Raw genomic sequence first — 26,823 nt, 5'->3', positions numbered from 1 at the left:
AAGCATAAGACCCCCTTCGTCATACATAGATGAAGCAGAATCTTCATGAAGATGAGATCAGAGTTCATAAAATATGCAGGGAAACCTGCGTAAGTATCAAACCATGTTATTGTCGAATTATAAAAGAATAATATCAATATTATGCATAGCATTAATGAAGTTAATTAATTAATGAAGTTTCGTGGTAGGTTTATGTCTCTAATTATTCTACTGATTGAGGATAGCATGGCGTGTAGGAAGATTTTGCAGGGACATAAACTGTCTTTCGACCACTTGGCCATTGACATGCTGGATGCTACCCCGGAGTTCACTATCGGACCTTTGATATCTGCTTGCGGTATTACAACTTAACAACCTCGACCAGTTACATAGCAAAATGCACCCGAAAATCATGGGTTCAAACTATTTCTTTCAAAAGAAACCAGTTAGATATATCAATACACAAGTCTTACTTCTGAAACGCCCCTAAAAGCAGCACATGCATTGAATTTGTGACCAGCATTGTATCAACATTTATGGCAATGCCAATCATCGCTAAACACATCCTAACTAAACTTAAAGTGACCAAATTGAGTGTACCTATCAAATCCATCAATACGTAACTACCCTTCATTATTTGCTGGTGCCGCAAATGTGGAGTGTTAAGAGTAGTGCAGATTAAAACGCAGTTTTTCATATGACCAAGATAAATTTTTATTGTCCGGATAGCTGAGTGGTTAGAGCGCAAGGCTGTCGTACGGAAGGTCGCGGTTCAAATCCCGCTAGTGGCAGTGGAATTTGTATCGTGATTTGACGTCGGACACCAGTCGACTCAGCTGTGAATGAGTACCTGAGTCAAATCAGGGTAATAATCTCGGTCGAGCGCAATGCTGACCACATTGCCTCCTAGTGTACCGTTACGGTCTTGAATGAAGTGCTCTAACACACTTCAAGGCCCTGATCCAACATGGATTGTTGCGCCAATGATTATTATAAGATAAATGTTAAATTACAGCATCCGCCACTTCAAAAATTGATTCAGCTCGTTAAATCTTCCTTAGCCCCACTATTCTTCAGGTGCAACCAACGTCTATTTTTCTAGTCACGTACGGAGTACCTTATGCTGTCACCCCGCTTGAATAAATACATTGGGTGTTGTTACCGTTTATGTGGTCCAGCAGTTTCCTTTCAGCACTTCTTTCTTCGGCTTTGTTACTGGTGCTCTCGGTAACTTGGTACTACATTTGAACACTTCTTTCTCCAAATTTACATTACTTGTAGCATTAGATGCCACTCTTGCCCAGTTGTCACAACTAGTTTTCTCAAAAGTCGTTACCTCAAATTATGTGAAATTTGGTTAGAAAAAGGAACCTATGAATACCCACGCATGCATTGATTAACATCGATCATTCATTTATTCATTTATTTATTTATTTAATGAAGACAATATACAGAAAACAAGTTCCTTATTATATATTGTCCTCAGGAGGAGGAGCAAGTAAATGGCTTACCTTACGCTTAAAACTAGAGAAGGAGACAGAGTCAAAGGACCCGAGCTGTAGGACGTTGTAAGACCGGTATAGCCTCGGCATCGGGTTAGCAGGGCCCATCAGGCAATTGCAGATTACAATTGAAAGCGTACACATATCAAGGAAAATACGACGTTGCTGCAGAGACGGTAAATTGAGGGTGCGAAGTCGTGACGGATAATCAACCCGTGGAAAGTTCTTTTTGTAAAAGAGGGTCCTGGTGAATTTGCGTTGTACAACTTCAAGAGCGCGACAATCACGGATGCGGAAGGGGGACCAGACTGCACAGCAATATTCAAGGGAATTTTTCTGACAAGGTAGTTGAAGAGTGTCAAGAAGGGCTGAATTGAGATAAAGTTGAAGGAAGAACACTAACGGACCAAAGTATCAAGGTTGGACTGCAAGAGAGCACAGTCTAGCGGTGACGAAGTAGAGGCAAATAATTTAATGTTGCCTGCGTAAAGCAAACACGGGCAGGTGAGGATGGAGGCAAGGTCGTTGATAAAAAGCAGGAAGAGTAAGGCGTCAAGTATAGGGCCTTGGGGAACGCCAGAGGAAGGAGAAAAGGAATGATATGAATAACCATGAAAAGAAGCGCTACAGGAACGATAGGAGTGATAGGAGCCAGCAGATGATTGAGGTAGGGAAATTGAGTAATGAGAGTTTAAAAAGAAGAATATTATGATAGTAACATAAGCCAATGCCACTGACATTCTAATTGCCGGTTCTGACTGAAGCATTGGAGGAACTGGATCCCATTTTTCAATTCCAACAGTAACCAGTTACCCAGAGTGGTTCCACCGCATTCAATACAGAATTATAGTTCATTCAGTCTCTACAACCCTGAACACTTTTCGAGGCGAGCAAAGGACTGGTCAACGCAACTTAGCTATCACTGCAGATTGCGATGCAACTGCCCTCTAAACGCTCGTCAATCACCCAGGTTACTGTCCTTAGGGTGATATATACTTCAGCCAGGAAAACCGTTGCGTTTTATCCTGTCCTCCACTAATTTCACCTTGGACGAAATCTGGTGAGGCTTCAAAAATCCGTATTACGACTTCCCCCCACTTTTAGAGCCAATATAAATAGCTTATCTATTCATATTTTGAACATTCTTAGTGTGGTAGTGATATATAACGAGCCATCCCACCACCACAAAGTGGTGTCCGACTCGAGTGGCGATTTGCATTCAAGTTATTCCAAACCTATGAAAGTTTTATGGGTAGTTAATCCTCATTTTAGCGCTAACCCTCTTGAGTCTAAAAGTCCCCTTACGATTTCTGTGTCGCTCAAGTCATATCAGTTATACCAAATTATAATCCATAGAGCCCCTACTCCTCCTTTGTCTTTGCTTCCGCAAATTGTCCGTGGAGTAGTTCATTCAAGCACTCAATCTCATGCAAAATTACTGGACCGTTAATCTAATTACCTTTTTTATGCGGACCCCATAACGGCCGTCAGCATCATAGTCCTAAGCGTGCCAATGTAGAATATTATAATAAACCTATTTAAACGCCAGTTTTTCCAGAGCATAATCATAAAAGTCCCCCATTTTCCCATTTTTCCCAGTCTACACAAAAAAATGCACATCAAGGCCGCATACACTGCTAGGAAAATTTTCCAGACAAAAAAGCAAAAATGTGGATTAACATGAATTAACATTTTCATGGAAAGCTAATGGCGCACTAGACGCTGCCTAGTGGCGAGGTCTACGGAATCAAAAGTCAACCATTTCACTATCGTAAAAACTTTTCGGTTCAAACTTGGAGGGTGCTTACAATGCCTTACCGGCCATCTCTCTGCGATAGGGGTTCCTTTTGGTTTCTTTCATTTTAAGTTACAAATCAATTTCGGCCTATTTAACGTAAGTGCTGAGTGGTCCTTTCCAACGTCATTGCATTGGGAACGTCGCAAAACGAAACTTTACTTTCGTTTAGGAAGCAAAAGTAAGGTTCATGGCGTGTCTAGCGCCCATAACACTCAATTAGGAAAAATTTAGAAACCACGAATTGCCTGGTATTATGTAGGAAGTGTTATATAACTTTAGCTAAAACTCCATAAGCAAAGTTTGCATCAATACATTTGTTTTAATAAATGTTTCCCAGCCCACATTGGGCGCCTTCTGGGGTTCTTGAACTTCAATTGACTGACTGAGGAGCGTCTCTTTTGGAACCCCACCAGTACACAACTTCTTCGCGAATTAAACGAAATTAATAGAAAAGTACGAGATGCTTTTATTTTTTGCATTATTCCCTTCGTTAAATTTTTCCATTAGCAGCACTCATCCTTCTTCATTCCCACCAAAAACTTTTTTTGGCAGACGCAAGTTAAGTTTTTTCTTCGCTTCTGAATATGCAACAAAAGATTACAGCAGAATATTCCCTAGAAAAAAAACAACAAAGAAGGCACTTTCGGAAAGAAACTTGTAAACTATTATGCAAACTTGTGCATTTCAGAACAACTAGCCACCTTCCAGCTGCTAAGCACAATTGCCCAACTCACGGAAAATTGCGATACGCCAGTTGTTGAAAATCCAGGAAGCATTCCAGGTATATCATTTCATTTCCTGGCGGAACCATGGAAGTAATATTATACTTGGCAGTGCCAGAAACTGACGTAAGAAAGTTAAAACATGATAAGATTTTCTGGCATTCTATTTGCGCCGGTTGCCTGCAGCTGATTTACATGCATTCATTCCATCCCTTGGCAGACAATCTTGGAACAGCATAATCCACGAAGTTTCTTCAACTTCAGAACGAAAACTATTCAAGTTGATATCGAAACTTATGTAAGAAAATTACATTGTTGATCTCATCATTCGGGGCAAGTTTTCAAAGTGGAATAAGCTGCATTTCCTGTATCTAGGAACTTTATAGGAGGGTTGTATGTGTGTGTGTGTTTGAGATGGGGGAGAGGCTAAGCTCCTGAACACTCAGACCTTACCGGTCCATTGTACTCGATTATCCCCGTCTAACGGAATATCCCGGATTCGATTATGTGTCAGGATTTCCGTTAGTGGACGTGATGCTACCCGCCAACATATACCAGCTAGTGAATTATGGCCAGTCAGAGCCCCCACAATACCTCTGCAAGCCCTGAACAATCTTTGCAGTGATGAAAGGACTGCTCAACGCCATCAATGCAGCTTGACTATCGCTGCTGATTGCGATATGCCTGCCCTTCAACCGCCAGTCAATCGTCCAGGTTGCCGCCCTTAGGATCACATACGCTTCAGCCTAAGAGGCTGTTGTATAATATATTACCGGAAAGGAAAAACCCACCTCTTGTTTTATTCGAGAGGTAGACTCCAACTCCAGAACTCTGTTCTGTTTGTGAGCCATCTGTGTAGAAGACGTCAGTATATACTGACACGCATTTTTCGTCCCAGTTTTGTCTTCGTTTCAATATAACCTCATATCTTCTACCAAACAGATATATAGGCACCCGAGAATCACAAATCATTGCGAAAACTTGGTTCAGTTCTCCCAATAACTCTTCCAATACTCTGTGCCCCCCACGATCTAATCGAATTAGTCTATGAGCTGCTCTCATGGCAGTGGTCTGAATAAACAAATCCAAGGGCTGCAAATTGAGTAATGCATTCAGAGCCGCGTTGGATATCGTGCTCATGGCGCTGGTGATTCCCAGACACACAGTTCTTTGCAGTGTAGCTAATTTACAGTGAAAACCGGTCTGTTTCACCTTAACTCACCACACTATGGATGCATAAGCGAACATCGGCCTAATGATAGCAACATATTAGACATTACACATTACTACAGAGGCCTAAGTCGCCATGTCGTGGTAAAGGTCCGCTTACACAGCCCATAAGCTGTAAGAGCTTGATTCTATTTATATTTATCTCTACATGCTTGTTCAAAGAAGCTTCTTGTCTAGAATAACTCCCAGATATTTCACTTTTTCAGAGAGTTGAAGGGTTGTACCTCTCATCTGTCGAAGGCAATGACCATTCAGTCTCCTTCTTTTTAAGGTTTTGTGTAAACACAAAACCTTATTAAAATCGGTTTACTGTCTGTCTGTCTGTCTTTTTTTTTTGAGGAGGTGGAAATCTTCAAAAGACACTGGTCTGGACACACCAGCGTGTGGGATTTTTACCCACTAAAACCACCCCCGACTCCCTCCTTGCCCCGCGGAACCACCATAAGGTATTACATCACGGGGCGGAGTCAGCTCACTCTAGCTTAATCCCATTTCTTCTATGCGCGGCGCACGTGACCGCGCTTTTCTCCTTTCCTCTGTCTTTCGCAATTTATCTTAAATAGATGCGATCATGGAGTTGACCGCATCCCAATTCTCTTGATGTGCTAGCATTTTCGGCACCAGATTTTCTGGTACCAGCACCTCTCCTAGAGTCTCCTCTAGACTCCTCCTTTCTTCCACAAATCTCGGACAGTGGAAGAATACATGCTCTGGGTCCTCTGGGACTCCCTCACAATTTGGACAGTCGGGTGAGGTCTCCAATTTAAACCTGTGAAGGTATTGGAGATATCCTCCATGTCCCGTGAGGAACTGGGTGAGATTATAGTTAATCTCACCGTGTCGTCTCTCCAACCACTCCTTAATGGCAGAAATGAGCCTGTGAGTCCACCGACTCTTTCCCGAGCATTCCTACCGCTCTTGCCATCTATTTATGGATCTCTCCCTTTCAGCGTTCTTCGTCTGCGACAAGGGAGAGATTGGCTTCGCATGGTATATATTCGCCATCTCATCTGCCAAGATGTCAATCGGCATCATTCCAGAGAGGACGAATGCTGCGTCATCTGAGACAGTCCTGAAGGCAGAGCATACCCTCAGAGCTGTCCTCCTGTAGACCGCATTCAGTTTACTAGTATTAACTCGCATCCGCAATGCCTCGCTCCAAACTGGGGTCGCATAGAACATGATTGAGGTCACCACTCTGGCTATAAGCAACCTAAAGGTATGCCGTGGCCCTCCCACGTTCGGCATCATCCTCGCCAGGGCCATATTAGCAGTGGATGATTTATCACAAAGATACTGTACGTGTTGCTTATAGCTGAGCTTCCTGTCTATCACCACCCCCAAGTATTTGATGATCGGCTTGGAAGTGATGATATGATTCCCGATTCTAACACAGGCGTAATTTCTCTTCCGGCGCTTCGTGATGAGGACCGCTTCTGTTTTTTCCTCCGCAAGCGTCAAACCAGAGCTCTCCAACCAGCATTTGACAGCACTGGTTGCCTCGCTTGAGTATAACTCACCATCTTCAAGATGCTTTGCGACAACAACCAGTGCTATGTCGTCAGCGTAACCCACCACTGTGGGTTCCTCCGAAAGGGGAAGATTAAGTACATCGTTGTACATGATGTCCCAATACGGAGCCCTGTGGGACACCCGCGGAAACAATGTACTCCTGCGGTCCGTCATCAGTGTCATACCAGAGCCTCCTTTCAGTTAAGTAACTATCGACGATAGCAGCGAGATAGGCGGAAATACCAACCTTCACTAGGGATTTGCGTATTAGATTCCAATTGGCCGAATTGAATGTATTTTTCACGTCCAGGGTTACTACCACTATTTGCTGGTACTACCCTTTCCGTGAATTGCATCTTCGGCCAAGCCAGTAACCAATTTGATGGCATCAATGGTTGATCTGGCTGTCTGTCTGTCTGTCTGTCTGTCTGTCCGTCTGTCTGTCTGTCCCTCACACGCATTTTTCTCGGACACGGTTATAGCGATTGACACCAAATTTGGTTGAAAGGTAGGAACTGTGAACGCTCACGCAAACAGTGAATTACATCCTTTTACGTCGAATTTAAGGGGAGGGGGCCCATACATGCAAAAGGGGGTGTAAAATTTTTTTTCATCAAATATAGTCAAGTGGGGTATCAAATTAAAGGTCTCGATTATTACTTTTCAAAGCCGATCTTAGTTTTGACATTCGTTGGAAGGGTGGGGAGCGCGGAGGGTTGAAAGTGATCACTTCTTTAAGGGGGCCATTCTCAGAAACTACCAAACCGAAAAATCTGAAAAAAAATCAGGAGGCTGCCACTATATGGTGCCTGGACTCCGAAATACCTTTCATGCCGATATCTATTTAAATAAAGTTAATAATAGTATATTACTACAATTTTTTGTAATTGGTTAGAAACCTCCCTTAAGTTCATCCTAGTACCATGAAATTTTGCAGTGATATAGGCTATAATATAGAGCATGATCTTACCAAGTTTGGTGGAAGTCGCACTATTACTAACAAAGTTATAATACTTCAAATTTGTTGCTTCTCTGAAAATTGAAGACTATGAATGTCAATATCACCCGAAAGTGGATAGTCTCACATAATATATGGACATATTACGTGCTACGTACTAAGAAATGCACAAAACCTTTCGTACCTTAAGCGTCCAGCTTCCGGTTTCCCGACTTATTGTAAATATTAAAAATGAAATGGCCGTTTTGGTACTAAAATTTGAAACGACTGTAAAGCTTACAAAAATTTATTTATTTAATCAAAATAGGTGCCAGTCGATTCAAAACAGTTCTCCCAGCGAGATTCAAGATTCAGTTCAACTGTCGGGTGTTGATAAATTCGTCGAAGGCAATTTTGACAACCTCCTCGTTCCTAAATTGTTTTTCCGCCAAAAAAAGATCCAAATGCTTCAAAAAGTGGTAGTCGATTCGCGAAAGGTCCGGTGAATACGGTGAATGAGGCAAAATCTCATACTGCAATTCGTTCAACTTTTGAACCGTTATTCTGGATATATGAGGTCGTGCATTGTCGTGAAGGAGTATTGCACTCTCTCTCGGCTCGGTTTCGGGATATGCTTCGGTGGCTCATCAGCATCTAGCCGTTGCGCTGATCGCCGACGATTGTCATATAATATCCACTTTTCATCACATGTCACTATTTTGTGCAAAAAGTGATCGCTTCTGTTGCGAGAGAGTAAAGAACTGCAAATTTCCACTCGAAGCGCCATGTTTTGTTTCGTAGGGGCATGCGGAACCCATTTGTCGAGCTTTTTCACCTTTCCAAGTGCCGGGAAACTGTCGACTAGTGCACGCCTAGTTTTTCTGCAATGTCTTTCACAGACTGAAGTGTGTCGGATTCGACTAGCAAACGCAGCTCGTCGTTATCAATCGATGGTCCTGGATGTCCACGTGGCTTACTTTGAAGGTTTACGTAGGCCTGACCGCAATTTTTCGAACTGCCGCCGTGTGGTTCGTTCGGTTGCCGTATTAGCTCCGAATGCGCTGTTAATATTCCTGATCGCCTCTGCTGCTTTATGACCGAATTTGAACTCATACAGAAAAAGTATACGTTCTTAGCTCTTTCCCATCCTTTTTTCCCTTTTTATTTACTGTTATCACAACGGTGGTCAAAACTGAAATAACACCTTGATTAAATGTAGAAGTATTTACTATACTCTGTGTTCGGATAGCTGAGTGGTTAGAGCACAAGGCTATCGTACGGAAGTTCGCGGTTCAAACCTCACTGATGGCAGTGGGATTTGTATTGTGATTTGACGTCGGATACCAGTCGACTCAGCTGTGAATGAATACCTGAGTCAAATCAGGGGAGATTATTACCCGTGCAATGCTGACCACATTGCCTCCTACAGTATACTGTAGTGTACCGTTTCGGTCTTGAATGAAGTGCTCTAACACACTTCAAGGCCCTGATCCAATATGGATTGTTGCGCCAACGATTATTATTATTATTTATACTTCATTATCCGACACTAACAGCGCCAACTGGTGGTGATTTGATGCAGAAAAATCGCAACTATCTTCACTTGATTGCCGATTCGGCCATTTCATGTGCAACAACCTAATAATATCATTGTGGTTTTATTTAAATTTACTGAAAGACCATGCCTGAGGCGCTAACAGTCAATCAAGTAAATCGTGCGTTGTATATTTCTGCATACCGTTCCGATATCTCGACCAACAACCAGCACAGCCACGTCATCCGCATAAGCTTGAACGTAAATTGGAAGATTTTGTAGTTCACATAGTAGTGAGTCGATCAGCATACTCCACCGAAGTGACGATAGCACGTTTTGACTTATATCGAGGCGATATGTCAAATCGACTGAGGAACAAAGAGAGTATTCCATTAAATCACATTTCATACAATTACATAAAGTACAATATTTCCCAAAATAACTACCTTCTCAAAACTCCATTTTGATAGTTAAACGCTGACAAACAAATGAAACAACGTACTCGTCGTGGGCACAGTTTATCTAATAGGCAGTATTTACACTCAATGCTCCCGGACTTGCGAATGCATTAGGGAAGCTTATTTGTGCACATATCGAGCAGTATCTACAGTTGGTTTAGTGTCTATCATGTTACGGATAAGCTTCCCCGATGCATTCACAAGTCCATTGAGTGTGGGTACTACTTATTACATGTACTGTGGTCGTGGGTTTTGCGAGAGCCATGTATGCTATGAAGGAGAAGGTACAGCTTGCCAGTACTCTGGCCGTGTTGGCTCATTGTTCGCCACCTCCATCTAACGGAATATTTTGGATTCGTTACCGTATCGCAGGACCTACGTTAGCGGATTTGATGATACCCGTCGCAACTGGAGACCATCGGCAGCAAAGATCTGATGCCTGATGCGTCGATAGACGGGGCATTCACATAAGAAATGCTCCGTGGATTCCGCGACATATCATCTTGCCGAACTAGTGAATTATGGCCTGTCAGAATGCCCAAAATACGCCTGCAAGCCCTCCTGCTTTTCGACAGGATAAACTTTGCGGAATGCATGTTCGGTTCTGGCAGGAAAAGTTTGGTGTGTCGAGCAGCATTGTGGGAAGCTTGTTCCCAGTTTTTGAAGACACACTTAGCCAATGCTACTGATACTCCAATTGATGGTTCCGGTCCCGGCATGGGGGAGATTCACCCCTCTTTCGCTAAAGCATCCGAGATTGCATTTCCCTCTACGCCACAGTGACCAGATACCCAGAGTAGTTCCATCGTACTGAAACTAGAGATAGAGTTCAAATGGTTTCTGCATTTCAACGCCCTCAATGCAGTTGGCTACCATTGCAGATTGCGGTGCGCCTGCCCTTCAACCGCCCATCAATCACCCAGTTTGCCACCCTTGGGATCGCATAAACTTCCGCTTGAAAAACCGTTGCATATTGTCCCAATGGAAAAACCCATTTCTCGTTTTTATTCGAGAGGTAGACTCCGGCTCCAAAACCCTCTTCTACTTTTGAGCCATCGGTGTAGAAGACTTCCGTATATCCGTATTCCCCACTCATGCCTTTTAAGGACTCTCCACAGCCTTGAAGTCTCTGTTTCGCTTTTCAGTTCCTCACAGTACGCTCTAAAGCAGTCTCGTTTCGAACACCTAACGAGCCTCTTACATTCAAGCTATGAGTTCCTGAAATTTAACCAGTGTTCGTTCTTATTACTTTTGCAAGCACGGTTCAGAAGTTGCCTGGTTGATTTCCTGAGTTTCTGCAGATCCCGGTTCCACCAAGGAACCGTTTTACCGCTTTGGCTTCGGGAAATAGGACAAACCTCTTCATAGTACTCTAAAAGGAATCCTTAGTCGCCTAGGGAGCTTTACTTTATTGCCAAAAAGTTCGTTGAACTTTGTCCAATCTGTTTTCCCAACAAATATGTTGACTATGATGTTTTTCCTCTCGCCATTTATCTGATACAATGACCGTAACTGAGCCCTGGGAACAGAACTGTCTCAGCATGGTTGCCTTTAACCGTCTTGACATCAGGACCCATTCCTCTCGCCATTCATCGGATATTGTACGATGACCGTAACTAAGCCCTGGGAACAGAACTGTCTCAGCATGGTTGCTTCTAACTGTCTTGACATCAGAACCCAAGCTCTCGCTTATGGATTTTTCACCGTAAAAGATCCTAGCCCCCTCTACTGATCTAATGCCACAGGTTTTGTTAAATCGAACTCACGGCTCTTGCACCAGAAGAATGTAAGGGAAGTCCTGCAATTTTGTCAGCCTCGCTGCCAACAGATAGGAGGAGGTTTTGGCATGCTGCAGGTTGATTTGACCAATCTTTATGTTTTTCGACATAAACTTAGTCTAATGTGTCATGGAAAACAGAGATACTGCGAGTCTCGCAAAGAGCCCACAATGTCGAAATGTATGGTGTGGAAGCACTTTGTTACATGCACGCTTCGAACAACTAATTATATCCAACTGCGCAAAAGTGTGTAATAGACTGTGCCCCCTTGCATATGCTTCTCTGCAGCCCCACTCAAGGGCTCAAGCATTGAAGTCACCTGCAATAACCTTTGGACTACTATCTGTCCGTGTTTTTTTTTCTTTTGTTTCCGGTGATGGAAATCTTCCAAAGGCACTGGTGCACATGTTCCAGCGTGTCTGATTTTTAACCACTAAAATTACCCCCTAACTCTTGTCCTCTATGCGCAATACGTAAAGTATTGTGTCGCGGGGTGGACATGGCTTTAGCCTCTCCCTTCGCCAATCGATTGCGTTCACAACCGCCCCTTTTTCAAGCTGCACTTGAGTTCATTTCTCCTGGTACCCAAGCATTTCCCCAATTATACTTTCCGTTCCTCCAGTTTCTCCCAATATCTCTACTAGACTCTTCCTGTCCTCTGTGAATCTAGGACAATCGAGGAAAACATGGAATCCCGTCGCAGCTGAGACAGTTAGGTGAGCTGTCCAGCTTAAACTTATAGAAGTATTCGCAGTATCCGCCCTGTCCCTTGAGAAACTGCTGAGATCATAGTTTATCTCACCATGTGTACTGTGCATCTACACGTTGATTCTGGGGATCACTCTTTGGGTCCATTGACCCTTCTCTACCCGTTCCCACCGTTGTTACCACCTGGTTGACGATTCTTCCCTATCGGCGTTTTTAACGTGTCGATCAGAGAAAGAATTAGGTCCATCTTAAATGCGCGTGATCTCGTCGCTCAAAATGTCGTTCGGTAACATTCCAGCTGCCGCGTAAACTGCTTCGTCTGAAATGATTCAAAAACCACATTACACCCTTCAGGTGGGTTTTCCATAAACTGTGTTCATCTTTTAAACATTGCATAGTCGACCCCGCTTGTGAAGTTCAGAAAGACGAAAGAAAAAGATCTTTTGAACATTGCATTGGATGCCTTAACGCAAACCTGTTGCAGGTGTTGCTTGAAATTGCTGCCAGGCATTCCCAGTTTTCAAGTGATGATATGCTTCTCCATCCTGATAAGGCAGTGGCTTCCTTACACCGCTGCATGATAAGCACCACCTCTATTTTATCCTCCGCTAGTGCAAGACCTGCATCTTTCAGCCACACCTCTATAGCAGTGATTGCAATTCTACAGCTGCCTGTCTGTTTTTTTAAGGTTTTGTGTAAAACAAAATCTTATTAAAATTGATTTACTGTCTGTCTGTCTGTCCATAACATGCATTTTTCTCGGAGACGGTTGTAGCAATTCACACCAAATTTAGTGGAAAGGTGGGAACGCATACAGTGAGTTATATAATTCTACATTGAATTTAAGGAGTCCCCAAACATGCAAAAGGGGGTGTAAATTTGTTTTTCATCAAATATAGTCATGTAGGGTATCAGATGAAAGCTTTCGATTAGTACTTTGCGAAGCCGGTCTGAGTTTTGACATTTGTTGGAAAGGTGAGAAGTGCGGTGGTTCGAAAGTGACCATTTCTTTAACGGACCCGCCAGAAAAATCTTTAAAAAGTCAAAAGGCTGCCCCTATATGGTGCTAGGCTCCGAAATACCCTTCATGCCGATATCTATTCAAATAAAGTTAATAATAGTATATTACTATAATTTTTAGTAATTGGCTGCAAAACCCCCCATAAGATCATTCTGATGAGACAAATGCACACCCAAATGTCTTCATAAAATAAATACACAAAACCTTCAGTACCTGAAGCGTGAATGTCCGGTTTCTCATCTTGTTTATAGTTGGCGGTGGAATTTTAGAAAGACACTGCTGCGCCAGGTTGTAGCAGTGTAGGGGGTCTCCCACTAAAACTACCCCCATTTGCTGCTTTTTCTTCGACCGTGGAACTGCTGAAAAGTATTAATTCGCGCCGCGGACTGGGCGTTAAATGACCAAGCCTTTCGCTCGTGGTACCCTTGTTGACCATGTCAGTTCCGCCTGAATACTGTTGATTGCGGAGTTCGCTACGCGCCTGTTTGCTTCCGACTTCAGGCGATTCTTCCACTTTTTCTCGTACAGACAGTATGCCTCACTTGCCAAAATGTCTATTAGGACCACTCCCAAGATTGTTCTGAAGGCGTTGCACAACCTTAGTGGTACTAAGCGGTAAGTCATGTTTGCCTTGCTCTGATTGATCTCACACAATAGTGCTTCTTCCCAAACCGGTGCCGTGTAATCTGCGGCTGTATCTTGGGCCTCCAATGTTAGGCAAAAATCCGTGCTAACGAAACGTTGGTATTTGCCGCTCCGCGTAAAATATCACCACAAGTATTTGATAACCCGCCTTAATGTGATGATGTGGCTACCAACACCATAATTTTGATCAGGATTTGCGAACAATCGCCAGTTCGACATGGCAGCATCGTCTGGTTTTATTATGCATTTCATCATTTGGGCTACCTTTTCTGAAGCGGCACCGTTTTCACGGACTACCCCGCACTTCCAGTCCCTTGGGAACGCGCTTCGCCGGATCTGAAGGAAGATAACCTGGTGGTCGCTATGAGTACAGGCCTCATTGACAGATCAGACCATTCTCATATGTCTCGTATGACATATGCTATATCAACCATTGAGCCCGTTCCTACTACTCAAAAACGGGTTACATTTCATGCTTTTCTACCTACCTTTCCTTATCTTGGATCTTTTTCAAGCACTACGACTCCTCACACTCCAACTCGCTTGGAAAGCATGCCTTCCAGATTCCAAATTTTTCTGTAGGGAGACATGGATTTGATTAGTTCTCTAAAATCCGCGCCTTGACCACGACTTGATTGCTTTTCCCCTAGTTTTGATAGTAACCTCCGTATTCTGACGAATTTGGTCTATCACTACATGACCATACCTCGCGAGACCGACGCTTTTTCAGGCTCTCCCTTGGTGTTTCTTGTCCTCATTGAGTACAGTATAGCTCCGGTTCTTCTTCAACCAAACTTGAAGTCTTTGAAGTTATTATTATAAAACTTTTGCGAATGTGGTTTTCAAAATTTAAACTGTGCATTTCCCGACTTCTCATATGAATATTTGCAAGAAACTATTCTGCAAACTAATAAACTTTGAAAGTGTTCAGTCCCTGAAACGATGTAGAAAATTCTCGCGACACCCAAAGTCTAATAGATAAAATTAAATTGCACTGCAGCTAAGGCAACTATAGTATGATAGTTGCGTTACAAAATTCTTTGAGAATTTGAGCAAAACCCAGCGGACGCAATTAGCTGTATGCAACGAAACCTTTACTAATCTAAATGCTTCTCGCTGCATCTGCCTGAAACTTTATCTATTGTGTAAATATCTTTAACCACGTACATATGCGAAGTGCTTAAAAGGATGGAGCGAACTCATGTCGTTGTTCCCATCAAACCTCCACTTTTGTCGACGTCAATACTTATCCCGGTGTTATTTACATTTCTGCTCCAGCTGCTCCAGGTACGTATGCAGATTTCAGTTTGTGTCAATATAATCAATTTTCAAAGAGTATTGCACCTACCTTCACCGGAACACTTGCCTGAAAGATTTTTTCATTAAAGCTCAAACATGTTATCATTTTCGAGGTGCTTTCGGTGTTTATTTAGGAATGCATTTTTTTATAGCAAGGTAGTGTCTATATATAGCCGGAGCGGAGTACTCCAATGGCAACAAATATTTGCTGTTAAATAAATGCATGATATATGAACGTTGACACGAAGTGAGTTTCCGCATCCGGAGACATTTTTCATTCTTTCATACCTTTTGTGTCTCAACAAACATTGAGGAGCTGAGAAAGAATGGAGGGTATTAAATCGAGAATTTGTAGCTAAATTGAATAGTTCGTTATTTATTATAATAACTATAATATATACTTACCGGACTTCGTGGAGAATATGCACTGATTGGTTCTTCACCTATCAGCTTTTTTTTGCTTTTAGTCAAATATCTTTCAGGAGCGGGTCGAACTTTCACAAATGTTCCTACTTATATGTTTTAGTTTCTGTTTTTCCATGCATGCCACTCGACTTCTTTACTTTACTGGAGATTCTACTCCAAGCGCATTGCTAGAAATTGTAAGATGAGGAAAAATCATTGCGTATATACAACCGTCTACGGTAGATACGTGAGACAAATTCCGCGCATTAGTTCTGGTGTTAATGCGGTGTGTATGATGTATGGTTCCACGTGATTGCAAGTACATGGTCGCGAGCATATGCCATTACACAGCTATTCATTCCTTGTTACATAGGATGTGACCATCTAGGCGCCATCGACACACCAATACGTTAACAACAAGTGCCACGGATCAGTTAGCTATCTCGTCCCTACCCCACGGATACGCAATGACCTTTTATGCCCCTAGACATTTGATTTGCTCCTACTTTATTCAATCTTCTTGGATGCATCATATTATAAGATTGGCCTTTCTTTTTCAATATACAAGGAACTCTTGCTAGATAATTTCTATTCTATTCTCAGTCCACAAAAAATGGACCATTCATGACTTTCAGGAGAAGGAAAAAAATTTAACCACTCCATGATGATCGATGTTGACCTCCAGATCAGATCAGATCCTTTTTCAATGATTCTTGTATTTAATACGATTTCTTTGCTTTGTTATTTTCGATATCCCGTTTTTAGTCCGGGTTCTTCTCCGTTTTTCTAAGCGATAGCTTATGCCGCCTTATTTCCATTATAACACTAAAGCATATTATTTAACCACATTTAAGATACTCTTTTGCAATTCAAAGAGATATGCATTCGGCTGATAAGTACTTCAAACTCTGTGATGCAGAATCACGTCGTTCTGTCTGCTGAGTGTAAGTTGAAAAATTGTAGGAAAGCTACACGTATGTATATATGGTGGCCAATGTCCACTAAATAGAATCTCGAGCATACACCGTAGAGCGCAATCTTTAGAATTTCGACAAAATGCACTTTAACTCTTTTCTGGTCCTCCCTAGAAGTCTACACCTCCTCTACCGCTCTACGCCTTGTGTTTCTATAAGGAACCACTCATAGGCCACCCTTCGTTATTTTGTCATCTATCCATTGCCTCTTCCACCCTCATATCAACACAGCACCTTGCACAAGCGTCGACTCAACTTTTCTTTAAAAATTTTCTCAGATCAGAGGACCGTATTGGGGGAGAGACAGCTGCTAATGAAGGTTTCGAGTTTTTGAGTATCGGTGGTAGTCATGCGCTGCTGACATATAACAGCAAAAAAAGAGAACATTGACGCAGAATGTTGGTATTGAAGTAATAACATTTCCAGATCAACATCGAAAGCAGATCTAACATTGCTAATGCTTCGAATGACATCAAGTTCGGTGTCACCGTCGATAGAAACAGTGCTACCAAGGTAGACAAATTGATCGACACCATTTCATGCGGATAGGAAGAGTGCAAGGGTCAGTCAGACTGAGACTATATATTATAGTTGCAATTCATCCCTTGCTGGAGCACCACAGTTAACCACACCTACGCTCCATCGTTCGCGGTTACCTTAAATACCCTTCAGCTCCGCCCACGACTTCTGGAGACGGTCGCACTCCTTTACTGTTCTGTGCCAAGTGCCCTTGGAGCAACCTACTCGTCGGTCATCTTGGGAGAGTGGATTTCACTGCACCGTTAATGCGCCGGGCAACATCTAGTTCGGTGCAACCGTTGGCAGAAACAAAGTTTCCTAGATATTAAAATTGTTGATGTTTGTCTTCAGTCCAACTCTACTTGCTTTTCTATCCAAATCCAAAGCGATTTGGCCAAGATCAATAACCCGGCGAGAGAGGGGACAGATCTTATAGGCGCAGTCGAGGTGTTTGAGGAAAGATGTTATCGTCCATTGAATTCCTCCACATCTTCCGGACAAGGCAGAATGAAGAACGTCACCGATAACACGACGAAATAATTTCGGTGACAGAATGCAGCCCTGGCAGATTCCTCTTTCGGCCTCAAAATCCTCCTAGGTTTTACCTCGGTGCAGCACGTAATATTTTGCCCTATCATATGTTGGTGTGATAATAGCTATTAGTTTCTCCGGAATGCTGCTCCTGTGTAGAGCACTCCAAATACACTCCCTGTTCAGGCTATCGAAAGCTTTCTCCAAACCAATGAAGGGCAGGTGGACGGAAGATCTGAGTTGACTAGTTTAGTTTCATGGAGGAGCCGCAGCTTCAAGCACTCAGACCATTGTTAGGCCCATTGTATTATCCCCAGAAATCGGCTATTCAACGGCCTTTAGCCTACGTTTATCGCAGCCTTTTGCCAATCTGAGAACATTCTCCAGAAACAGAGAATGCACGACTCTTCATTGTGGAATGTATCCTTTAGTCGACCAAATTTCAGCAGCACTTGATGGAAACTCCACACCAACTGGCTTAATTTGTCGTTGCTGTTTAGTGCTGATAATGTTGCCCGGCTGTCGGAACAAATTCAAATAGTGCGTTCCTTCCATTTTGTTCGCAAACATTCTTCGGCTGCCAATGAAATGGCATATATCTCCACCTCGAGCATGGTCGTCATTTTTCCGAGAGGTCGAACCGGATATAATCGGATTTCCCACCCCTAAACGAATCTGGAAACTATATGATCGGGGGGCATCACCGTGTGATTGGCCGCCTTTACACGCACCAATAATAGCAAGCCTATAAGCATCTTTAGCTGCTTTGCGTTTCAACCACAAATTAATCGGGGGTTAATTTAGGATAGTTTCGAGTGCCGCGGTCAGCGTGCTACTCATTACTTTAATAATATTTGGACAACTGAGCCTCTGAATCTGCGTCAGCAGCTTCCTGCTGTTCGCAAAGTTCCGCTTCCTCCACTAGACGATGCATGCATGAATTAAAATAAGTTTTATTATGGATGTATACATCCAATGAATTCGTTTTGGTGAAAGTCTTCTCTTAGGTCTTACCTATCGTAACCTTGTAGTACCAGAGCAGTCTGCAGGATTTTTGGTCTTGTTCCTGGATAAAGTGCCGCCACGTTAACTTGGAATCAAGATGTACTCCTTAATATTTAGCTGTTTGCATCTGCTGGGTGTCCACGCCTGCTAAGGTGGGTAGCGTGTAACTGCTCTACCTGACGTTCCTAGTGAACATAGTCCAGTCTTCCTAGCCATCACCGTGAGTCCATTATGAAGACACCAACTGTGGATTACATGCAGTGTTGCATTCAAGCGATCTCATAATGTACCCGCAAACTTGCCGATAATTATTGCGACTAAATTGTCCGGAAATGCTTATTCGAAGATCATCCTCATCCATACGGATTAAGTGACCTGCCCACCGCAACCTGTTAAGCCGTATTTTATCCACAACCAGACGATCATGGTATCGCTCATAGATTTATGTAGGCTACGGAATCGTTCATCCTCATGTAGGGGGCTAAAAATTCTTCGGAGGCTTCTTCTCTCGAACGCGGCAAACAGTTCAGCGCTGACGTTACCAGCATATATTTTGTCTTGCCTTCATTGATGTGTAGCCCAAGATCTCGCGCCGCCAGTTTGTACGTCTCGGGTCGTTCTTCCCATGATGTCGATATCGTTAGCATAGGCCAGTAGTTGGGTGGACTTAAAGAGGATAGTACCCCTCGCATTTCCCTCAGCATCGCGGATCACTTTTTCCAGGGCCAGTTAAAAAGGATACATGATAGGGCATCCGCTCCCTGTTTGTCTCGGCAGAATGTGCAAGGCTTCATCCTGCGTCCTTTGAGAATGCAACATTACTCGGTATGTAGCATTCTCCCGTTCCGTTACTTTTTGCGGCTGAGGCCAAGTATGTTTGTGCCCATATTTATGAGAAGGTTCTTCAGGTAATCGTGAAGATCGTTTGTTGACGCTTCATCTCCAGGATCTCTGTTGACTGCGGTTATTGCAGCATCCTTTTCCTCCTTATAGGTGTTGCGAAGGGCTGTGTTATGGATGGCTTCAGTGTTAACTCTAACCTGATTGTCAGAGGCGATTATGAGTGTTATTGTTATTCGAGCTTGGAGCAACGGAGCAACGAGGTGGTGATCCGAGTCTACATTGGCCCCCCTATATGTTCTGACAATCATCAAAGCTAAGAGGTGGCGGCGTGCGATCAACACGTGGTCAATTTGGTTGAAAGTGGTTCCGTCTGGAAAGGCCCACGTTTGTTTGTGGACCGCTTTCCGTACAAAGCAGGTACTTCCAACAACCATTTCGTGTGATACTGCAAACTGAATAATCCGCAGTCCGTTATCATTGGTATTCCTGTGTTAGCTATGAATGCCAACGTATCGCCTGAATACGGGCTCCGTCCCAAGTAAGGACTGTTAAAATCCACACCTGGCTTTATGGAACTCATACTGCCGATCTGAAAAGCCTTCTTGGCTCTCAACAACCAGGAGTAATCTATTATAGATTACCTGCTCTAACATTTTCCCATCAACGTCCAGAAGACATACTGGTCTGTATGAAGATGATTCACCTGGATGTTTACCAAACTTAGGCAGAAGTACCAACTCCTGCGGCTTCCACTATGCAGGGAATATCCCCTCGGACATGCATGCTTCGAACAACTCAACGAACATGTCCGGTCTGGATTTCACGGCAATGGGGGACTTATTCGGTACTGCGTCCAAACCAGGGGCTTTCTAGTCTCCCACTCTACCGCAGATGTCCGACAACTTCTCTCTGGTGTCTGGCGAAATTGCAGTCATATTCAGAGGTCGCTGGACTGTGTCGGTGGCCTCCTCTTGATGGTGCAGTAACCTCTGGATAATTTTCAGCAAAAGGGTAGCACGCGTTACCTGCGGAGATGAACGGCCTCTGAATCGTCCCACCACGATTCTATAAGCACCTCCCCACGGGATTACGCACACTTCTGAGCAGAGCTACTTAAAGTATTTCATCTTGCTTCGCTGGATTCGGAGCTTGGGTTTTTTGCAGGCTGCCTTATAGGTGTATTTTTTGTCCTTGATCGATTCTGCCTAAACCCCCTGGTCGCTGTTCTGGCTCGGCGACATGCTAATGATTTGGTCTTCTACTGAGGAATGAGAGGAATGAGTCATGGAGGATGAATTGGGCCACATGGACAGCTCTTTCCATAGATTCGCCTACTTTATCAGGTTGACGAACCATATCTCAATGAAAGTCTACTCATTCAAAGCTCTTGCATACCAGCCTGAAATCTTTCTCGGTTTCGTGCATAATGGTTCTTTGCCCTGTGACTCTACACATACCTCAAAAATTGTCTCATTGCAGTCAGTGCCTTCCTAAATTCGGAGCATTTACCACTTTTAGTTTTAGTTTTGACATTAGTTGGAAAGGGGAGGAGAGCGAGGATCCGAAAAGGGTCAGTTACGTCAATGACCTGTTCTTTGAACCTACCCAACCCAAATATCTGAAAAGAAATAGGGTTTCCATGCACATGGTATTTAGGTCTCAAAATACTCTACATACCATTCAAATATGCTTATGTAAGCAATACACCAAACCTTTAGAACCTGAGGCGGTCAGCTTCCGGTTTCCTTACTCGTTGTAAAATGCGGCTTATCAAAGAAACACAGAACCCTAGAACGCTCAGCCTTCTGTCCACAGCATGTTTATTCCTAGAGCGGTCCTTTTGTGCTTTTGAGTTCCTTAAAATAGTACCATACAAAGTGGAATTAATCTAAGTGTGTTTATTACATAATTGCTGAAGCTCAAGTGCATGAATTCTACATGGAGGATGCGATTGCATGAGAACATTCTCCATTGCACGTGCGCCATTACAAACTATTATATAACAACGCCCTCATTCTGGTCATCGTGCACAGAAAGACAAACTCTGGCAACGTGATAGTTTTCTATGGGGCAAATTATTAAGCTCATAACGACATTTTAAGAAAGAACCATTCTTTTCGCTTGGAGCTATTTTCACACATTTTCACTGCACATTAGTTCAGATGCTTTCCCTGCTTTATTTATTCTTCTTCCTCCGCATTTTCTCCAAGAATCCGAGAGCCGACGCCAGGTTACCTTCTGAAAAATTCCCACCTTCAGCCTTAAATGAAATGAGCGGAATTAAAGCTACCTAGGCAAAATGTTGTTGCTACCCCTAATGGTAAACCCACTTTAGTTGAACCACGTCCTCTGGGAAATGAAAATGACTTCTTGTCGAGGATATAAATTGTATAAATAAAAGCGCCCACCGTTAATGAAAGTAGAGCCTCGGCACTTGGCGTCGTGGATTAAATTCTGAAACATAATTACCACGTACTTCATGCAATGCATTTAACGAAGTTTTCTTTTATCATTAGGACCGTGTACTGATTCTGTCCAGGGTTCGCACTTGATCCGAATACAATGTGTTAATATCAATTTTCCACAACACTTTATGGGCTGTGAAATTACAGACTGCAATTGCTCATGCCATTTTGTGAATTTGTTCAGTGGAATTGTATTTCTGAAATCCGCTTGGCTACCAGATAAAACCGTGAGCTAAACACATCATGTAAAGTTTATTTATCTAAGAGACAAGAATAGACACTCGTAAAGTTGGAGGCACCCAGATTAGACTAGAAGTTGGCCCATTCATTTGCAAAGCTCAAATAAACGCAAGCAGCGTTTACAAGGCGTGCTGCCCGCCGATTAATTATGGCATGCACTAATGTTTATTTGTAACTCAGCATGTTTCCTTGATTGAATTAGTCGTAAATACTGATTAACTACAAGAGACATAGCTTCAATCTAAAAATCCACCTTGATAGGCAGCGTTAACAAAGCGGCATCACAATTTTGTAAAGCGAATTTATTTAACTTAAGGGGGTCATCCCGTGTGAAGGCCGTTTTTCTTGGTTTTTTTTAGAAACTTTTTGTGAAGAACTAGATAAAGATACAAATACAAATTTTTGACAACAGATTTGTTAATATCTTGAGCCTACATAGTAATTTTTTTACCCCGATCGCATAGTTGGTTATTGAAATACAGGGCCATTTATACACCCGTCGCCAAAAAGAGGTGTTTTTCTGCTGCCCCGCTAGAGGGCGCTGTGATCATCTTAAAGAAGAAAAAAAACGGCTTCTTATTTCGTAGTATGCTCCTGGTCGTCGTGACGCCTAAACGTCGAGCCACCCCACTGCTAGCGGTTTCGACGTCGTGCTGTCCATTACGAGAGCTCGATCCAGTCGCCAAGTCAGACGACTCCCGCGGTTATTCGTACCCGACCTCAAATTTCTTCGTCTTCTCACTTTTGGCGGTGCATTTTATCCCTAGCTGGCAGGTGTTGGGATAGCTTCTTTAGTGAGTAATCTGCAAGACTGCAAAGTTCCTGCACTTTCCTCACCTACCCCCTGAGACCCTGCGGTGGCGTACAGCCATTCAAACTGAAGATATCCATCCCTCCTCCTTTCACAACCGGGCCTGGGACCGGCTATGGCGGAGTTTGATGCCGGGAACTGAACTGAAAAGCACTGACCCCTCTTCATGGCTACTGAATGATACCAGATGGCATGGTTTTGCAATAAAGTATGGCTTACGTGCTAAGTGCGTACTGACACACTTGATGTACTTAGATGGCATCAAGTTATATGCTAGGACTGACGACCATCTTAGAAGTCTGTTGCGAATAATAGACATGTTCAGTCGTGATATTCGGATGGAGTTTGAATTAGACAAGTGTCGAATGCAAACCATCCGCAAAGGTCATCACGAGCCGAATGCCGCATCGAAACTATGACCGAGACAGGTTTCTATAAGTACCTAGGAATTCTGCAAGGAACCCATGCTCGAGTTGGTGATCTGAAGGATGCTCTGCTGTCCGAATTCCTACGACGTGTAAAGCTGGTGCTGAAATCGTATCTCTCGTGGAAGAATAAAATAAGCGCGCTGAATGTATTCGCTATCCCTTCACTGACTTATGCATTCGGAATATTGCCGTGGACGAAGACCGATCTAGAAAACGTAAAGCGGCGGATACGGACAACTATGTCCAAATTCCGAATGCATCATACAAACTCTGCCGTGGAGCGGATATACCTGCCTCGTGATATCGAAGGTAGAGGCGTAGATGATGTGACGGCACAATAACATCGCCAAGTCGACTCGCTGCGCGCTTAGTTTTACAGCAAAGACCGTGCGAGTTTCTTGCATGCGGTTGTCTGGAAGGCAGACTGTGGACTGACTCCACTTAACTTGAAGGATCGATCTTTCAATCTTCTGAGTGGAGTGAAGTCGGGCCAAGAGCGGATCAATGAATGGAACTCGAAGGCAATGCACGGTAAGCATGTGAATTGTCTTTGGCAGCCATTTGTCGAGCAGATGTCTGTATGCTGGGGAGCTCTTTGCTGATACGGAGGAGTTCATGTGTGCCATTCAGGACGGCGTGTTCGCCACCCGAGCTAATAAAAACTCATCATGAAAGAACATGTGGAGAACGACCAGTGCAGAATGTGTGGTTCGGCGTTAGAGACGTTGGAACATCTCATTTCTGGCTGTACTGTTATGGCACTGATGCAGTACATCACCAGGCATAATGCTGTATGTAAGGTTATCCATCAAAACCTTGCGTACAAGCATGGGCTGATCACGGGAACATGTCCGGTTTACCGATATGAGTTGCAAGCAATACTTGCTTACAGTATGTATTGGGACCGGCAAGCTCTGATTGATCGCCATACTCCATACAACAAACCTGACGTACTGTTAATTGACAAGACGAGTCGCTTCGCGTATATTATTGATGTTGCTATCCCCCATAATAGCAACATTGCACGGAAATACGTGGAGAAGAAGGTGAACTATGTATGTAGTGAACAATGTAGTTCCCATAATATTGTCAGCTACAGTTATTGTACCTAAATATCTCACGGCTTCCCTTGATGTCCTGGGACTTTCGCACAGTCTGGTTCAAACCTACGTACGTGCTCGATGTTGCGGGGAGTTCTCCACGGATTCCCCCATTAACCACCAGCACCCCTTTAGGTTTTAAGTAGGTAGGAACGTCCGAGCCTAAATGCTTGGCACTTAGTGCTAGTATTAAGTAAAATCCGGCATCTGCCGATATTGTGATAACTCGGAAAATTAAAATAATGGAAAAATAAAAAAAAAATGGAAGAAAGCGAAAGAAAATAAGTAGTGATACTAAAAAAAAATGTCCAAATAAATCCCTCTCCCAGAGCTCTGGTGAACATATATTTTTTGGACCAATTTGTAGTCTCAAATATGATTACACCTGATCATTTTTAATCAGAATGGGCTATAAGTCATCAAAACGCTGCTTATTTCCCTTTTTTCTTTTTTCCCCTTCATTCATTCATTCATTCATTTGATATTTCAATTATCTATCAGTTTCAATGTCTTTTCTTATTTCTACTAAAACTCCTTTAAATGTTACTCTTATCTATATATTTCACTTCACCGAACTACAATCACTGTCGCACCCGAATTATTGGGAGATATCTCTCGATCATCGCCTTCTCCTTTTGTCCTTAATTCTCACTAATTTCTAGTTTGGGCTCACAGAAAATTACCGGCTAATTGAACGTTGTAATTTGTTGTAATTGAGGGTATTTGGTGGTTCGAATCAATATGTATGTATAGTAGGAAGATTCTGCCGAACGAAACGTCAAAATGATTTTCTTCTGTGTTCTCGAAGACTCATGCATGGCAAACGTCTCCTTTGGCGAATTTTTCGAAGTCTCTACGTCGCACCAAAACTTGAATCATTTATCATTAAATCGTTATGACTCGTTTCAAGTGACTCAAAGACGCATGACAGACAAATTCCCAAATAAAATAGAATTGACCTAAAAATTGTTGCTCTCACCTGAATTTCACTTAAGGCATCGAGTGGCTTCTAGTCCACCTTCTCAGTCCCTCGCCGTTCTTTCCTCCTCAACAGCCAAAAACAATCTCCGTGCCTTTACTCTTGCAAAATGCCACTAGTAGCGACCAATAGCACTTCCAATATTAGAGACTGTAATATCAAAGTCGTTATTGTTCCGCTTTAGTCGGATCGTTTGCGTATTTTCCCTTGTCCTCGGAAGACTGTCCACCATCAGACCTTCATCTCCTCTTCCATTTTCGGTACACGTTTCTAACACAAAACTTCTTCTATGATCAAAAAACTGAATCACTGCTAGCAGTTTCCTATCAAGTAAAAATCAGCATTCGCCTCCACGAAAAATCATTGAACTGCTTTTCGCATTCTTGTCAACACCCAACAATTCATATCAATTCGTGCCTGCTATTTTCTCGGCCAACTCCACACCATCCGACCTTTCGTGTTTTCCCACGGTCTTGTTCGCTCCAAAACCAACTAAGGTTCTTTTTCCCTCTTTTCTCACTCACGACTCATTGTCTCACGAAGTACCAAATACTTCGGCACTAGCCTGGCGTAAGGCCTCAATTCTCCCTCAGAAACGAATAATATAATTAACGCCAAACTTCACACGTTTTTCAACTGTTCCGAATCTCCAATTTTTCCACGGACACCATTTTCCCGGAGTTTTCACACCCCGTGCGAAATTTTTAAAGCCTACAGTTATCATGTCACCACTGCGTTTGGGCCATTGACTCTTCACCAGCCGTTCATCAGCTGTCAACCATGAACCGGTCCTGGTACCGCTAACATCGCCTTAAACTTCCAAAGTTCATATTGCTAGCAACATACGCAATACGTTAATGGATGCGGCAGATAATTTCCCTGTCACCATTAATTCGCCCGAATGTATTCAATAATGGCAATATGCGGCGAAATTTAAAGTAATTACACACTATAGAATGCATTATTTGAACAAATTAACCGAGAAAAGGGTAAATGAAATTCACCTCTTACATCTGCGGATGTCAGAATATCAAGCCTGTATTGAAAATACAAGAATAAGAACTTATGAGCAACTAAATGCAGTCCAGTTTGTGAGAGTGAGATTACATACCATCATAATTAAAGAGATTACCATCATAATTAAAGATCTCGAAAGCCAAGTTAGCCTCTAATAACGCTTTAGTCAATAATTTGATGGATAAAACAACTTCAGGCCGGTTTTTGAATTTAGCTTGTCAGCAGCATGTCACAGAAATTGACATCCATTATCAAAACAACATGTCTTCTTCTGTGGCTTTTGTCCTGTTTGGTTCGTTCAAACCGGGTTCTCAATTTTCTCAGGCAGATGCATAGTCCAAGTAGAGTAAAAGAACTGCTCGATTTTTTAAGTTTTCGACAAA

General features: G+C 42.9%; 1 protein-coding gene and 1 long non-coding RNA gene across 3 annotated transcripts in view; one reads left to right on the top strand and one right to left on the bottom strand.

Annotated features, from left to right (window-relative positions):
- The window catches only part of LOC119660260 (Kv channel-interacting protein 1), a 386,504-nt gene that overhangs the window by 186,526 nt on the left and 173,155 nt on the right, over nt 1-26,823 (top strand). The window lies entirely within an intron of this gene.
- LOC119660261 lies at nt 21,284-21,882 on the bottom strand. Its single transcript, XR_005250416.1, has 2 exons — nt 21,731-21,882; nt 21,284-21,660 (listed from the first exon to the last, which is right to left on the bottom strand). It is a non-coding gene; the product is annotated as an uncharacterized LOC119660261 (long non-coding RNA).

The sequence above is a fragment of the Hermetia illucens genome, chromosome 6, assembly GCF_905115235.1.
Source record: "Hermetia illucens chromosome 6, iHerIll2.2.curated.20191125, whole genome shotgun sequence".
In the NCBI taxonomy this organism is placed as follows: Eukaryota; Metazoa; Arthropoda; class Insecta; order Diptera; family Stratiomyidae; genus Hermetia; species Hermetia illucens.
Note: the sequence above shows the minus strand (reverse complement) of the source record. Positions and strands in the feature narration are given on the sequence as shown.